The sequence below is a fragment of the Megalobrama amblycephala genome, linkage group LG16 (assembly GCF_018812025.1).
Source record: "Megalobrama amblycephala isolate DHTTF-2021 linkage group LG16, ASM1881202v1, whole genome shotgun sequence".
Taxonomy (NCBI): Eukaryota; Metazoa; Chordata; class Actinopteri; order Cypriniformes; family Xenocyprididae; genus Megalobrama; species Megalobrama amblycephala.
This window is the reverse complement of record NC_063059.1, coordinates 31502320-31519132: the sequence shown is the minus strand read 5'-3', so window position 1 is coordinate 31519132 and position 16813 is coordinate 31502320. Positions and strand designations below refer to the sequence as shown.

The 16813-nt window shown below is 35.9% G+C and overlaps 1 pseudogene; it reads left to right on the top strand.

Moving 5' to 3' along the window:
• The first annotated feature begins 6464 nt into the window (after positions 1-6464).
• LOC125248274 lies at positions 6465-15416 on the top strand (annotated as a pseudogene).
• Positions 15417-16813: the final 1397 nt, after the last annotated feature.

Sequence of the window (16813 nt, the reverse complement as noted above, 5' to 3'; positions counted from 1 at the left end):
ACAAATTTGTGTATCTTATTCACATATATATTTATTTTATTTTTGTATATGTCTACTGTTGTTGTCTCTGTGAAGCTTCTTCTGTCACCAAAATAATTCCTTGTGTACCTTGAAACACTGTATCACAATAAAGCAGTATTTATTACATTTATCAGAATCAGAAGGAGCTTTATTGTCAAATATGTTTGCACACAAGGAATTTTGTCAGGAGACAGGAGTAACAACTGCAGATTACATCGAATGTACACTCGAAATCAGAGAGAATTGTGGGGAAAAAGTAGTGAACGAATGTAGGGAATTAAGTCACTCACTCAGAATTCGGACACCACTACAAAATGGCCGACACCCGATATAGTGGACTATATAGTGGATAGGGAGCGGTTTCGGACACAGCTCTAGTGTATATATCTATGGTATTCTCTTACTAGTAACCATGACGACAGTGATCAACGTAATATTAAAGATGGACGAGAGTAACTGAACCTTGAGTTATGTTTTACCATTTGTACATTTTGGTTTTGCGTTACCAACCATGTGAAACTACAGCAAGCAAAAAAAAAAAAAAAAACATGCTGCAGCAAACAGATATATTGTGTAATTTTAAAACCATGCAGTAGGAAAAGAAAGAAAAAAAAAAGAGTTTAGACACACACAGACATCAAGAATCAGCATATGAATCTCAACAATGGTGATAAAATAAATGCTTCACGCTGCAATGCATGCTGGGTATCACCATAGGACCAAACTCCCATCATGCACTGCAGTATGAATAATTATTGTCACCACTGTTGAAGATTGTATGCTATATTTTCATGTATAAGCCTGAGTGGTAAGAGTTGTTATTAGCGCTGAAGCATTATGGTGATATTTGTTTAATGGAGTTTTTGTTGCAGTTTTGTCTCTGTCAAGAAACCAAAGAGACTTCTTTATCATGGTAATTTAAAATGTCATTCAATCTAGTCAGCATCTAAACATCTGTTAATTCTCAATAAGAACCTCTTTAGTGTGACAGAAGTCAATCTGGTTAGTAATAAGCAGAGGTGGGAAGTCCAGGGGTCAGAGAGTAAAAGTTACCATCATCGAGGTCAGGGTTTGTTTTAGTTGTTTTAGGTTTTGTTTGGACAGTTTTAACTGCTTTAAAACCAACCAGACAAGCAAAGTTAAAAGATTTTCAGGTGGCACTGGTTATGTTTTCACATAATCATTATTTGATCTGAATCACTGAACTCATTTAGAGTAGTGATGTGTTGTTCTTGAACGATTCGTTCATTTTGAACAAATCTTTTATGTGACTCAGGAAGAACGAGTCGTCTCGGGGGGTGATTCGTTCAGTCGCGCATGTGCAATATTCTACAGGTTCTGTACTGCTAGAAGTAGTTCACCTGATGATTCAATTGTTAGTTCATTTCATGAGTCTTTCGGGTTTTGAGTCGTTCCTTAATCACGTGACAGACCCATACGCTACCAATGCATTCTGAGCCGGAAAGAGAATTGATTAGTTCTTTTTATGAGTCTTTCGGGTTTTTGAGTCGTTCCTTAATCACGTGACAGACCCATACACTATGCTGTGTGACCCAAGCACATTATATTTATTAGTAAATAACGTTAACTCTCCAGTTTTGTTTGAGTTTGTGTTACAACTGTTAAAGCTGAAGTTATCATAACCTTGATGTTTTAAACTAACACTAACTAATCATTCAAATTCAAAATGTTATTTGCTTTTAAATGTATGTCATTATGTCCTTTTTGAGCAATCTTCTTATATTAGACCAATATGTCAAGTCTGCCTAGGAAAAGCAATTATTATAACAGCAAACTCAAAATATTGGAGTAAAAATGAACAAACTAGGCTATAAATACTTTGTATTGTAGGCTTGGATTATTATAGTATTATATAGCCTAGTGTTTATTTACAGATAGACAGTCAAAAAGATAAATTAATCAATATTTTATTTATAACAGGGCTTTATTTATTTATAATAACACACCACAGATCCTCAGTAACAAAAACAGTGACAGAAATGTCAGAAATAGCGTATGGGTCTGTTACGTGACGACTCAAAACCCGAAAGACTCATGAAGAGAACTAATCAATTCTCTTTCCGGCTCAGAATGCATTGGCTTAGTGTATGGGTCTGTCACGTGTTTAAGGAACGACTCAAAAACCAGAAAGACTCATGAAGAGAACTAATCAATTCTCTTTCCGGCTCAGAATACATTGGCTTAGTGTATGGGTCTGTCACGTGTTTAAGGAACGACTCAAAAACCCGAAAGACTCATGAAATGAACTAATCAATTCTCTTACCGGCTCAGACTGCATTGGTTTAGCATGGGACTGCCTGTCACGTCATTAAGGAATGACTTAAACCCGAAGACTTGTCAGACAAGAGGTGAGGCGAGCTTAATCAGCTTGTCATAAACTGAAGACCCAGGTAATGAATTAATCATTTCTGAATCTTATAGCATTGTAGTTTTGTATTGTTTGTAGTGGGATCAACGTTTGCATAAGTAGTAGATGTGTTGGGGAAGTAACACGTAACATTTTAATTACATTTTGCTAAAATGAACGAAATGAACGAAATGACTCGAAAAAAGATTCGTTCATTTTGTTGAACGAGACTCAAAAGTCCGAGTCAGTAAAATGATCCGAACTTCCCATCACTAATTTAGAGCCCAATCTTAGTTCGATTTATGTTATTGATTACAGCAGCACTGTGATTCTACAGCAGAAGATCAACTACATCAATATGAAAATATATATTTTTTAAACTTCTAATTTAAAAAAAAAAAAATTTCATTTAAACACACAGACATCAAGAATCAGTCTGTGAATCTCAACAGTGGTGAAAGTAATAAAGCATGTTGCAATGCATTCTGGGTTCCACCAATCAAAATTCGTCCATGCCTCCCATCATGCATTGCTGCATAAATAAATTATGAGTTGAGCTGTCTCAGTAATTTTCGTTATTCTCACTATTTAATTTTTGCTGTTTTTCTGTGACTTTTTAGTAGCTTGTTTTCTAATGTTCAGAGTTGATCTGTTTATCAGAATATGTTGCTTGTCACCATTGTTGAGATTCATACGCTGATTCTTGATGTCTGTGTGTGCCTCAAATAAATATTTTTTTTTTTGTGATAAGGGCAACTTTCAAAAAAAAAAATTGTATTGATAAAATTGATCTACTGTAGAATCACAGTGCTGCTGTAATTAATAATGTAAATCTAACTAAGATTGGGCTCTAAATGAGTTCAGTGATTCAGATCAAATAATGATTATGTGAAAACATAACCAACACCACCTGATCATCTCTTAACTTTGCTTGTCTGGTTGGTTTTAATGCAGTTAAAACTGCCCAAACAAAATCTAATATTAAAAAGTCAAGGGGCAAGAGCTGAACTAAAGTAAACCCTGACCTTGATGATGGTAACTTAAAAATTGCGATTTTCTCCATTGGGGTTTCTGCTTGTTATCATCAGGTGTCTTCAATAATGCTCAATCATCACTCAATTAAACACTTATTTATCTCATTAATACTTCAGTGGGTGGAATAAAAATATGGCAGGACTTTTACTATCTGATCCACCTGGTGGACTTCCCACCGATGGTAATAAGTGAATCAGATTTTTTAATCAGATCTTGAGAGATTTAATGTCTTTTACCTTCAGTTGATTTCAGTTAAATGGTTTTGGCTGAAGTCCATTGTAGTTCTTGTGTTTCTCTTTTCTTCAGCGATTCTGCTTGTTAACAGCTGGTGTTCATCATTACTGTTCAATCATCACTTAAGTAATTGCTTAATTATCTCATTAACTTTAACTCTGCTTCAGTGTTATTTTAAAACTATTCAGAGACGGACCAAATGTACTCTGAGCAGAGTTGATTTAACTCTGGGGATTTTACGTACTAAACTTCTCCATATAACAAAGCAATTGTAAATCATGCAAAATAAATTCCATGATCAGTAGATTTTATACAGGAGTTACTATAATGATTTTGTAAGTGGTGGTCATCAACCAAATATTGATAATGTGGAAGTTACAGCCATTTGCCTTGGTGTGACTTCTCACTTTTTGCAGACAATACAAAGGCAGAGTACATTAACTTCAAAATAGAACACACACACACTGAATTAAAATCAGAATTTATTAAATCCTTTTCATTTTCACATTTTACAACATTTCATTAGAAACACATTTTTAAACATTCCATATGAGTCCATCTTGCCGGGTGTTAAAAAGTAACACTGAAGCAGTGTTAAAGTTAATGATATAATTGATTGATGATTGAGTGATGATTGACAATTAGTGGTGACATCTGATGTTAATAAGCAGAATCGCTGAAGAAACAACAAGAGAAAAAGAGAGAGAGACACAACAACTACAACTGACTTCCAGCTATTAAACATTATTACACTTATTATTAACCAGTTTGATTTTATTTCTGTCATACATCAACAAACGTTCTTATTGAGAATTAACAGATGTTTAGATGTTAAAGGTGCTAAATGTTTTGTTTTATACATTTTTGCAATATTACTTGAAACTGTCTTTACTAACTGATAAAAGACTATTTATTAGGTGCACTGAAAGGAATAATATTAATATACATCATCTGTGCATGAGGTAGGGCCTTAAAAACATCAGCCAATCGTTTACATGATCATCGCGTAAACGATTGGCCCTCTGGCTTGTCAATCACTGCCGTGACGTTCCTTGTGAGGGACAAGCGCGGCTGCGCGCTCCAGTAACTTTCCACACTCCACAGGCGCCGCATGCAATGTTTTTGTCAGGAGACAGGAGTAACAACTGCAGATTATGAGTTACCTGCGGTGAGTCCGACATAATGAATCCACTAACACGACACAGCGAATGCCGGTGGTAAACACTCGTGTTCCAATACTCATGCACGAGTTTTGGGAGGCATTCCCTCGAAATTCTTACGCATGCGCTCATTTCAAAAACTCAGTAACAGTCTTTGGTTTCTCAGTCGGCGAAAAGATCCTCTTTAGCACCTTTAATGTCTCAATGAAAGTTTAGTTTGAAGTCACCATGATGGTGAAAAGCATTTCCTTTAGTTGGGCTCTTGACTCTATTTATTCACATTAGTTTATCTCTGGCTTCTCCAACTTTGTGTTTGTAGAACAAACTATGATCTGAGCTGTTTTTCCCAAAAGTGCAGTGAGCCAAAGTTGATCAATTTAGGTTTACAATGCTTTGGGTAGCACAATCATAATGGTTGTTTTCTCATTGTGAAATGGCCAGATTCATTGGTGACACCCAGTATTAACCAGTGATATAGATGTTATATTACTTCTTTATAGTAAATCTCTGTTACCGCTTGAGATCCAGCAGAGCTTTTATAATCTGAAGGGTTTTTTTTTTTTTTAAACACACACAGACATCAAGAATCAGCATATGAACATCAACAATGGTGACAATCAAACAAAGTGCTTCATGTTGCAGTGCATGATGGGTGCCACCAATCAAAACTCATCCATGGCTCCCATCATGCATTGCTGCATGAATAAATTATGCAGCTAATTTGTCCTGTAATTTTCGTAGATTGCTCAATCATCACTCAATCATCAATCAATTATCTCATTAACTTTAACAATGCTTCAGTGTTAATTTTTAACACCCGGCAAGATGGACTCATATGGAAAGTTTAAAAATTTGTTTAAAATGAAATGTTGTAAAATGTGAAAATGAAAAGGATTTAATAATTTCTGATTTTAATTCAGCGTGTGTGTGTAAAATATATACATCTCATTATAGTCAACGATTGTACGTTGTCAAAGCCAATTTTGTACCCAATTTTGTAAGGGTCAATTTTTGTACTATTAAATAAAGGTACAAAATTGTCTCCAAAGGTACAAAATCACAAGGGTACAAATTTGTACCTTTGTACCATTGTACCCCTACAATTTTGTACTTTATTTTCTGAGAGTGTATAGTTAATTTGGCTGGACAACTAAAAGTATTTAAAGTAATTTTTCTCAGTTCCACACTCTAGTAAGTTAATGTCTTTTGCCTTTTAGGGTAGAATTGTTTTCAAGTCTTTTGTTGAGTTTTTACGTAATACACAAACGTTTAACCTGTGATGGTGAACACACTGAAGAGTGCATTTCCTGTTTTCTAAGTGCTCTTACGAGCCCATATCAATGAATTGCCACAGTATAGTCTCACAAAGTAAACTAATTAAGAGTTAGCCAACATTTTTCAAATGTACCAGCCTTTTGAGCAAATTAAGTATATGAAGTATGTCTTATGTTTTAAATGGAAACAAAAGATGTGGATGTAGGCAGAATGTAGTCACGCCCCTGCATGACATTGAAGCACACACCCTCTTATCTCTGATCAGACCCCTAAAGATCATTTGTGAAATTGTTCAAAACTGGGTTTCGTCAGTTGCTGTTCATCTAAACTCTTCAGCTATGGACTCAAGAACAGTGTTGGTCTTATTATGGATGTTGCTGTCCTCATCCACTGGAATCAAACTAGATGGAAATGGTTATGTTGATGTTACCATTGCAATCAGTTCAAGAGTACCACAGGATAACACGCTTATTGATAAAATCAAGGTGAATATATGTTTTTTTGTCTGTTTAACAAAATATGAATTAATGGTTTTAATGGCTTTTGTGAAAGATAATATTTTGTTGCAGCTTTTGAAGACAATCATAGAAAGAAACATATAGGGGGAATTCAGGTTGATTGGGACACTTTTTCTAAGTCTCAATTGCAAAAATTGTCCCAATCATCCTCAATTCACCCTAATCAAATTTCATCAACAGTATTTGTGAATGAACAAATTAAAGTATAATTACTTTTTTATAAATACTGTATTTTGAGTTTTTCTCATTTTTCATTCTGACAGGACATGGTCACTAAAGGGTCGATTCATCTTCATCAAGCATTGGATAAAAAGGTTTATTTCAAAGAAGCTACGATACTCGTTCCACCCCACTGGAATAGTAAGGATTTTACCAAAGCAAGAACAGAGTCCTATGAAAAGGTACAGAGAATTATGCCATTTTATCTTACGTGTCAAATATTAATGTTTACTCATTTCATTAACATATTGCTGACAATTTCAATGTGAAATGCAGGCAAACATAAGAATTGATGATGCTAATCCAGCATATGGTGATGAACCCTACACTCTTCAATATGGTGAATGTGGAGATGAGGGTCAGTACATTCATTTCACCCAAACTTCCCAGCCAGCAGAGCCATGTGGGGCCCAAATGGGTTTGACCTGGGCTATCTAACTGGGACCCAGCCAGTTTTGCACCCAGTTTCCATGTAGGCCCCACATGGATTTGCCCAGATGAAATGAACACTGCTTAGTGTGCACACTACAGGCTGTTTAATGTAACACTTAATCAGTGTTGGAGGTAATGAGATAATTAAGTGATTGAATAATGATTTTGTATTAGTGAAGAACACCTGCTGTTAACAAGCATAATCACTGAAGGAAAGAGAAACACAAGAACTACTTTCAGCCACAGCCTTGGATGAAATCAACTGAAGATAAAATACATTACATCTCTCAAGATCTGATTAAACAACTCCACAAACAACATTAGCTTCACTTATTACTAACCAGACTGACTTTATTTCTGTCAGACATCTACAGAAGTTCGTATTAAGAATTAAGAAGAGGCTTAGATGTTGATTACTTATTTGAAAGTAATAGTTTGATTTGATGTTACCATTGTGGCGATCAGTGTGTGCTTTAGTCAGGCTCTTGAATTTTTAACATTAGTTTTTTCTCTTGACAGCTGTGTCTGTTTGTTATGGTGAGAACAGCAAGAGAAAATATAATCAGATGCTGTAAGCTGATTGATGATAAGAATATAATCATCATATATTGGCTTAACTCATTGATATTATGTGGGAGGTTTATACAGGTAGTGTGTTATTAATTCTGTTTTATTGTTGTGATTCTACAGCAAGAGAATAATAGAATTTAATCAGAACATCAAACGATTTATAACACACCATTTACATATTTTGGGCTCCTGTGAGTTTTACTCGCACACAGACATCAAGAATCAGCATATGAATCTCAACAATGGTGACATGCTTCATGGTGCAATGTCATGGTACATTTTCTCTTGCTGTTCTCACCATAACAAACAGACACAGCTGTCAAGACAAAAAACTAATGTTAAAAAGTCAAGAGCCTGACTAAAGCACACACTGATCGCCACAATGGTAACATCAAATCAAACTATTACTTTCAAATAAGTAATCAACATCTAAGCCTCTTCTTAATTCTTAATACGAACTTCTGTAGATGTCTGACAGAAATAAAGTCAGTCTGGTTAGTAATAAGTGAAGCTAATGTTGTTTGTGGAGTTGTTTAATCAGATCTTGAGAGATGTAATGTATTTTATCTTCAGTTGATTTCATCCAAGGCTGTGGCTGGAAGTAGTTCTTGTGTTTCTCTTTCCTTCAGTGATTATGCTTGTTAACAGCAGGTGTTCTTCACTAATACAAAATCATTATTCAATCACTTAATTATCTCATTACCTCCAACACTGATTAAGTGTTACATTAAACAGCCTGTAGTGTGCACACTAAGCAGTGTTCATTTCATCTGGGCAAATCCATGTGGGGCCTACATGGAAACTGGGTGCAAAACTGGCTGGGTCCCAGTTAGATAGCCCAGGTCAAACCCATTTGGGCCCCACATGGCTCTGCTGGCTGAGTTCCTCCGAGACGACACACTCATTAAGACTTATGGGTCAAGAGGTGAATGTCATTTGTTATCCTTCAACATCTATCCAGGTTAATGCACTAATCTCTTTGTATTATTAACAAGAATATTTGTTTGTTTGCAGGAAAGGTCTTGGTTCATGAATGGGCTCATCTGAGATGGGGCATGTATGATGAATACAGTGAAACAAAACCATTCTACTACTCTAATGGCCGTATTAAAGCTACAAGGTCATAAAACTTAATAAAAAAGAATATTTTTAAAATGTCCTTGTAAATTATCTCAACCATTGATTTCCTGCTTATCTTTAGGTGTAGCAAAAACATTGAAGGTCAGTTTTATGAAGAATCACTTCAACCGTGCCACACTGATCCACAAACTTTACTACCGACTAAAGGGTGCAAGTTTTTTCCTAACAAAAATCAAAACACAGACAACTCTATAATGTTCTTACCAAGCCTGGATTCTGTAAGTACAGATTTTACATGTTCCCACACATGCAAAATGTATCTTTGACAATTTGCAATGCATTTCATACAACATACAGAATGAAGTAATTGTGCTAAATATTTGGTTTCAGGTGAGCACATTTTGTCGTGAAAACGAGCACAATTATGAAGCCCCAAACTTGCAAAACAAAAAATGTGGCAAAGCAACACGGACTGTGATATTTGAGGATTCTGTTGATAAAGACGCACTTCGTTCTCTGAAACCACTGCTGTTCTCTCCACCAGCGCCAACTTTCAAAGTTGTGCAGCGAATGCATTGGGTTGTTTGTCTCGTCCTTGATGTCTCAGGAAGCATGACAGTATGCCAAAACATTAACTTTACTTGAAAACAAAGATGCTTCCAATTATTATAACCTTCAATGCTCTGATATGATCTTAATCATTTTGAATGAGTATAAACCTGATATTACATGCACTTTTTTTATTGCACCCCTTTTCTAGGGCTCCAGAATCCTCCGACAGCAGCAGGCTGCCACACATTTCCTTCAGACCATCATTGAGGATCAAGCCAGTGTTGGAATTGTAACCTTTAGTTCTGATGCTTCTACTCTGAGCCCCTTGACTACTATTGACAGTGAATCCACACGAGAGAAACTCATCAATTTGTTGCCAAAAGTAGCAGATGGAGGGACATACATTTGTAAAGGCCTCAATCTAGGCTTACAGGTGCCATATTGATCATGTTTATGATGTGTTAAGTATATAGCCGACAGTTTGTTTTATACCAATGTTCTGTATTTGTCTTCAAAACTTAAAGGTACTCAAAAAGGACAATGGGGATGTGATAGGGGATGAAATCATTTTTCTGACAGATGGTGAAGCGACGGATGACATTAATACTTGTGTCCCAGCTGCAATTGAAAGTGGAGCCATTATACACACAATAGCTTTGGGTGATAAAGCAGATAAAGCACTGAGGGAAATGGCTGACAAAACTGGTAAGTACCATCATCACATAATGACATACAATGTACAATGTTTTTTTGGGGGTTAATCTAAATTTATTATAGTAGGCCTTCATCTATAGGTGGATCTTGACATGAAAAATTTTAGGAACTAACAAAATGCCAAAGCAATTGGCAAATCTACAAACATATGATGCTAAAAGAATAACAAATTATCTGAGCCACATTAGTAACTAGTAACTCAACCAATTGATCCCAGGGTGATTTTTGTTATATATTGTTTGATGTTTTGGTATGTGTGAAAAATGCAAAAATGTAGTAAATCATAATATTCATATTATGAATACCTGTTTATTATCCATTGCATATTTCTCTTATGTTCTATGTTGGAATTAGGGGGGAAATTTATCACAGCCAGTGACGACATTCTCTCTAATCAGCTACAGAATGGATTTTTTTCACTTAAACTACCAACAGGAGATCAAACAAAAGACCCAGTTCAGGTTTGACAAGTGATCGCTCATGGTAAAACACTTTGGGGCGGTTTCCCGGACAGGGTTTAAATTAAGCCAGGATAGGCCTTAATCTAGAATAGTTAATCATGGCTTAAAAAAATGGCTTTCTGAAACACAGATTAAGTACAAATTACTAAAACCTGGACTATGGAGTCCTGATTTAAAATAAACTAGATTAATTTAAAACCAACTGTGCTAATCTGAATTAGCATGAGAGAGGTTGCCTGTAAAACATTGAATGAACCAAGAAAAGATTAAAATTGCATGGGACTGAGAAGCAAATCCAAGGAAAGTGACTGCAGCAGAAAAAGACTGCAATCTCAAAAAAAAAAAAAAAAAAAAAAACTTTACTAAACAAGAGACAGTTCTTTTAAAGCAAGCAAAAAAAAAACAAACAATGGTGTTAAATCAAGATAAATTGTTTAAATAAAGTGAACAGCATCAAAAAAAAAAAAAAAAAAAAACTATTTTATATATATGTGTGGTCCACTAGAGCACTAGAGAGTGCGCACGGACTTTGAAAGGTTCGCGCGTTCAACTGTGCACGAGATGGAGCGGGACACGGAAAATGAAGTAAGGCCTGGCTATAGTCTACCCGCGGCTTAAGACAATTTTTATTTTCTTTCACACACAGCACAGAGAAACATCTTTCTATAAACCGACCAAACTGCCTGTAAAGTGACGAAACTGACAATGATTTTATATTTTTTAAACAAATGAAAGGCAATGTGGATAAACATTCACAGCCACGATGTACAGAACACTCTCAAAGATATAGAAGAAAATGAATAAAAACATTTTGGATCAATAAACTTTATATAATATATATATATATATATTAATAACTGCAGAAAAGCCACACTGCAGACAGATATAGGACATTTCATATGTCGGCAAATCAAATTACATCGGCTAAATTGTCTGTGCGAGCAAGCTTTAACTAATCTACAGCGCAACATTGATGCACCAAAAACCATAATAACCAAATATATATATATATATATATATATATATATATATATATATATATATATATATATATATATATCAAACATTAATTTACAGAATTGAATTAGAACAGAATATACCATTCTAATAAATGAAAATAGCCTAATTAAAAAAAAATGCAAAATGCCTGAAGTGCAGGGGAACATATATTCAAAACAAAAGCCAGAAAAAGTTAAATTAAATAACCCAGAGTGATCAATAAATAAATTAAAATAAAAGAAATTATTAAAATAACAAAATTATAACTAGAATTGTCAACTTGTCATTTCAACTGCAGAGACAATAAACGCTAAACTGGAGTGGCAGTCTTTTTAGCTAAACATTCACAGCATCCAAAAATCTAATTACATCCGGCTGAAATAGTTTGAAATCACTTGTAGCTACCCTACCTGATTGAGAGAGAAAAATCCAGTCTTTCACGCGATCTGCCTGTGTCCGTTTGAGTCTTTTCAAATAGCGCGCTATAGTCAGCTCGTTGGCCGGCAGAAGCGCGCCGCAGTGTTTGTCGTTGAGTTGTATAGGACATGATCTGTTGGCACAACTTGCATCATACGTTTTTTTGATCATCTTTTACCATTTCAAAGTGCATCCAATGTACACTTTATCCCAGACATTGTTGAAGATGTAATCCCTGTCGTAAAGATGCTCATCTGCCGGTCACGGATCATGGAAGTGAAACTTAAATCTGTCACAGGTTGGATTTATTCACGCACATTAAAAATATTTATTAAAAGCTTCTTTCTTTTCACATTTTTATTTATAGTATTAACATAATAGGCTCTATATTAACCTAATGGGAAAGAACCAGTAGGTCAATGTAAAATCAGATATTGAGCGCACCCATCTCGTCTCATAACACCTCTGCGACGATTCGACTGTGAGATTGGTAGTCGAATCAGGCTCCTCCTATCGAAGATTCGAATCGTCGACTATTCAGGGTCACCCCTAATATATATATAGTGTAGTATCTGAGGAACGACAGACAAGGGAGGCTTCGTTCTGAACTGTTTTAATCGGAACGCAGAACAACTGCAACACACCCGCATCAGACTAACTAACTCTCTGTCTGCCTCTCTTCCGGGCTCATTAACTTCCTGCCTTAACCCTAGAACTGCGGTGCAAAATAATAAACAGCAATTTCAAAAACAATTACAAAGATTCTGTGTGCTACAATATATATATATATATATATATATATATATATATATATATATATATATATCCAAGTAATACATGCATCTTCTTTTAAACACAACGTTAATCTGAAGTTAAACCTGCCTCCTAGTAGGTTTAATTTAAGCCTCAATTTAGTCCTGGAGTAGCTCTAGTCTTCCAGGAAATCAGCATATTAAACTATGGACTAGACTAAGTCTAGGACTATTTTAAACCATGACAGAGAAAGCAGATTTCTGTTAATCTGGTTTAAAGGGCCATTTTATTCTAGGGCTAGGCTTAATCTCTGTCTGGTAAACTTTAAGATTATTATGAATATTCTAATAATTCATTTTTATCAACACTTTAGATAGACAGTGCGGGAAAAAAAACATCAGACTGGTTCAATGGGACAATATTAGTGGATCAGACCATTGGTAACAAAACGAGCTTTACAATAACCTATGAAACAAGTTTACCTGACATTTCCATACAGTCACCAAGTGACTCAACCTACAAACAAGTACAGATGCTTCACTATGAATCAGCAAAAACAGTCACGTTAAAAGTTCCAGGAACTGCACAGGTGACAACCTATACAAGATTTCATTAACTTTCCTAAAACATTTTCATTAATTATTCATCTAATTATACTATTGTGTGTTTGCTAGCCTGGGGACTGGAATTACAGTATCCAAACTACAATAAGTCAGTCTCTGACTGTAACAGCAACGAGTCAAGCGGCACGAGCTGATGTTCCTCCTATCGTTGTCAAAGCCCGCATGAACCAGCAGTTCAGTGACGGCACTAAACCCTTGATAGTGTTTGCTGAGGTCAGTCAGAATTACAAGCCTGTAATAAAGACTGAAGTGTGGGCTACGCTGGAGTCTGAATCTGGGTCCGAAGAAGAATTACGACTTCTGGACAATGGAGCAGGTAAATTACCCATCATTTTTGTTTAAAGTGTACACTCAACTCAGATTTACACTATATGGCAAAAAGTGCTCAAATAAATCAAGTATTGTTTTACAGGAGCTGATGCTTTCAAAGATGATGGCATTTATTCCAGATATTTCACACAGGTGAAAAAAGGGAGAAGCAGCTTGAAAGTAAGAGTGAAGAATCTAGATGGACAAGCCAGATTTACTGTCCAAAAAAGCGGCGGTGCCCCATACGTACCTGGATATGTGGTAAACGGTAAATCGTGAGATTGAAACTCTTAAAGCAAACTGTTCAAACATTTGTCCAAGTGGATGCTGCTCACTGGTGGTGGTTGAGGAGAAACCCCCTGATATGGGTGTACAGTAGTACAGGAAATGCAAAAACATATAAACATATAAATGCAAAACATATAAATACTTCATTAATTAATTCAATTCCTAAACTTTATTAAATTACTAAATTTATTTATGCATTTCCTCTAATTTCAGGTGTGATGGAGCTCAACCCTCCAAAGCCTCCAGTTTCTGAGGAACCACTCGAGATTGGAAGATTTACCAGATCAGCCACCGGAGAGAGTTTTGAGGTGGCTTTTACAGGCTCAACCCCACCAAATTTCCCTCCTAACAAAATCACAGATCTGAGTGCTGAGATCCAGGAGGACTCTGTGCTTCTCAGCTGGACGGCTCCTGGTGAGGACCTCAACCAAGGGACAGGTAAAGCATACAGTTACTATACCAGAATTTAAAATGCATTAAGTTTTTCATCTTCACTGACAACAAGTAGTTTTAAATTTAGATCATGAAATAATGTAAATTTAATTGTCTGGCATGGCATGTTTCTTTACCTTTAAGCTAAATCCTATGAGATCAGGTGGAGCTATGACCTTCAAATGCTTCGTGAAAACTTCAGCAATGCTCATGTAGTCAACACATCTGCCGTCTTACCGCAGGAGGCTGGATCAGCTGAACAGCATTCATTCAATCTCAGTTTCACAATCCAAAATGGCACCACACTTTTCTTTGCAGTTCAGTCTGAGGATGAACAAAATGCGAAATCTGAAACCTCTAACATCGCTCAAGTTTCAAAGATCCTCCCTGATCCAACCCCCTCTGCAATATCAAACCCAGGCTTAAATTTGACAGTTCTAATAATTTCGTTGTGTGTAATAATTATGGTCATATGCTTTGTTGTTACTATAACCACATGAGTAGTGAGACGCAGAAAAAGCTTTGATATAAGCAACAATTGGAATTAACAATTTGGAATTAAAATGCAAATGATCAAATCAATCCTTTAGTCTAATTTGAGCATAACTATGTACATCCAACAACTTTAGAACATTTCTTAAAATAACCATTTTTATCACACAGAATTTCTTACTTTCTGAATATTTTTCAAGTACATGTATTGCTATCTCATGTAGAATTCTCATTTGTAATATATTCTCAATCGATTTATCTTCCTCTGAAATGTGAGCGACTTTAAATACAAAAGAATAAAAATATTTTTGTACAGTAGGGCATGTTTTAAACTTTCATTATGATGATTTAAAGCACATTTTTAGTTAAGTCAGTCTTTGAATTTTAAATGGGGACCTATTATGCCATTTTTCAAAGTCTTGAATTTGTATTTTTTGCTCGACTAGGTTGTCATGCTTGAATGATCAAAAACACTTTATTTTTCACATTATTTTATATTGTTGCAGCACCTTTCTTCCCAGTCTGTCAGTAATGCTTTGTTTAGTTCCTGTCTCTATGAAGCCCCTCCTACTGAAAAGCTCAATGAGCTCTGATTGGTGTTGTGTTGTGATTGGTCATCCACTTTGAGTGTTTTTTTTTTTGGAAATGTCACTCCCCTTACCATAACCGTGAGTTTCAACACACTACTACTAAGGGTATGTTTACATAACAATCATGTATTCAAAATGGAAAAGTTTTTTCTTTGTATAGTTCTGTGAAAATGACTAAAAACGCTGTGCACATCAGGCCAATAGTTGGCAATGTCAGTTTGTAAATAAAGACACTCTTGCACACATACACAGATTTTTTTCATAGAGCACCAAACGTGTATGTCCATAGACTAAGCATATAATAAGCATGTGCATGCTGTCACTGTTTTCACAGATTTGTGTATTTATAGTTTACATGGAGATGATAACTGTATAATTTTCAAAAACGTCCACTTTGAAACCCGTTTTCAAAAGTTTGTGTTTTCAGGCCCCCAAAACGTTTTTGTCATGTAAATGAGCAGCCAAAACGTATGAAAAGGTAAACTCAAGAAACTCAGCCAGGCATCACCCCCTTTTTTTTTTTTTTTTTTTTGCATAAGCCTTGGACAGGAATTATTAATATGAGGAATATCATGACGTGTATGTTCCTGGAAGAAACTCAAGACTATAATTGAGGCGTTAAAGGATTAAAGGATTAGTTCACTTTCAAATTAAAATTTCCTGATAATTTACTCACCCCCTTGTCATCCAAGATGTTCATGTCTTTCTATCTTCATTCGAAAAGAAATTAAAGTCCCCGTGAACCGGAAGTTGCAAACGACTTTTCTCCAGTGTTGTGATGTATTTCCAAGTGAAACGGAATATTGAATAAAGGGCAGGTTTTACTTTAGCGCTCCTCCTCTCCATCTCTCGCTCATTGAAACTGTCTTTACTAACTGATAAAAGACCTAAATAAAAACATCAGCCAATCGTTTACGCGATCATCGCGTAAACGATTGGCCCTCTGGATTGTCAATCACTGCCGTGACGTTCCTTGTGAGAGACGTGCGTGGCTGCGCGCTCCAGTAACTTTCCACACTCCACAGGCGCCGCATGCAATGTTTTTGTCAGGAGACAGGAGTAACAACTGCAGATTATGAGTTACCTGCGGTGAGTCCGACATAATGAATCCACTAACACGACGCAGCGAATGCCGGTGGTAAACACTCGTGTTCCAATACTCGTGCACGAGTTTTGGGAGGTGTTCCCTCGAAATGAGCTGTGAAGGAGGGGGGTTGTTCTTACGCATGCGCTCATTTCAAAAACTCACTAACAGTCTTTGGTTTCTCAGT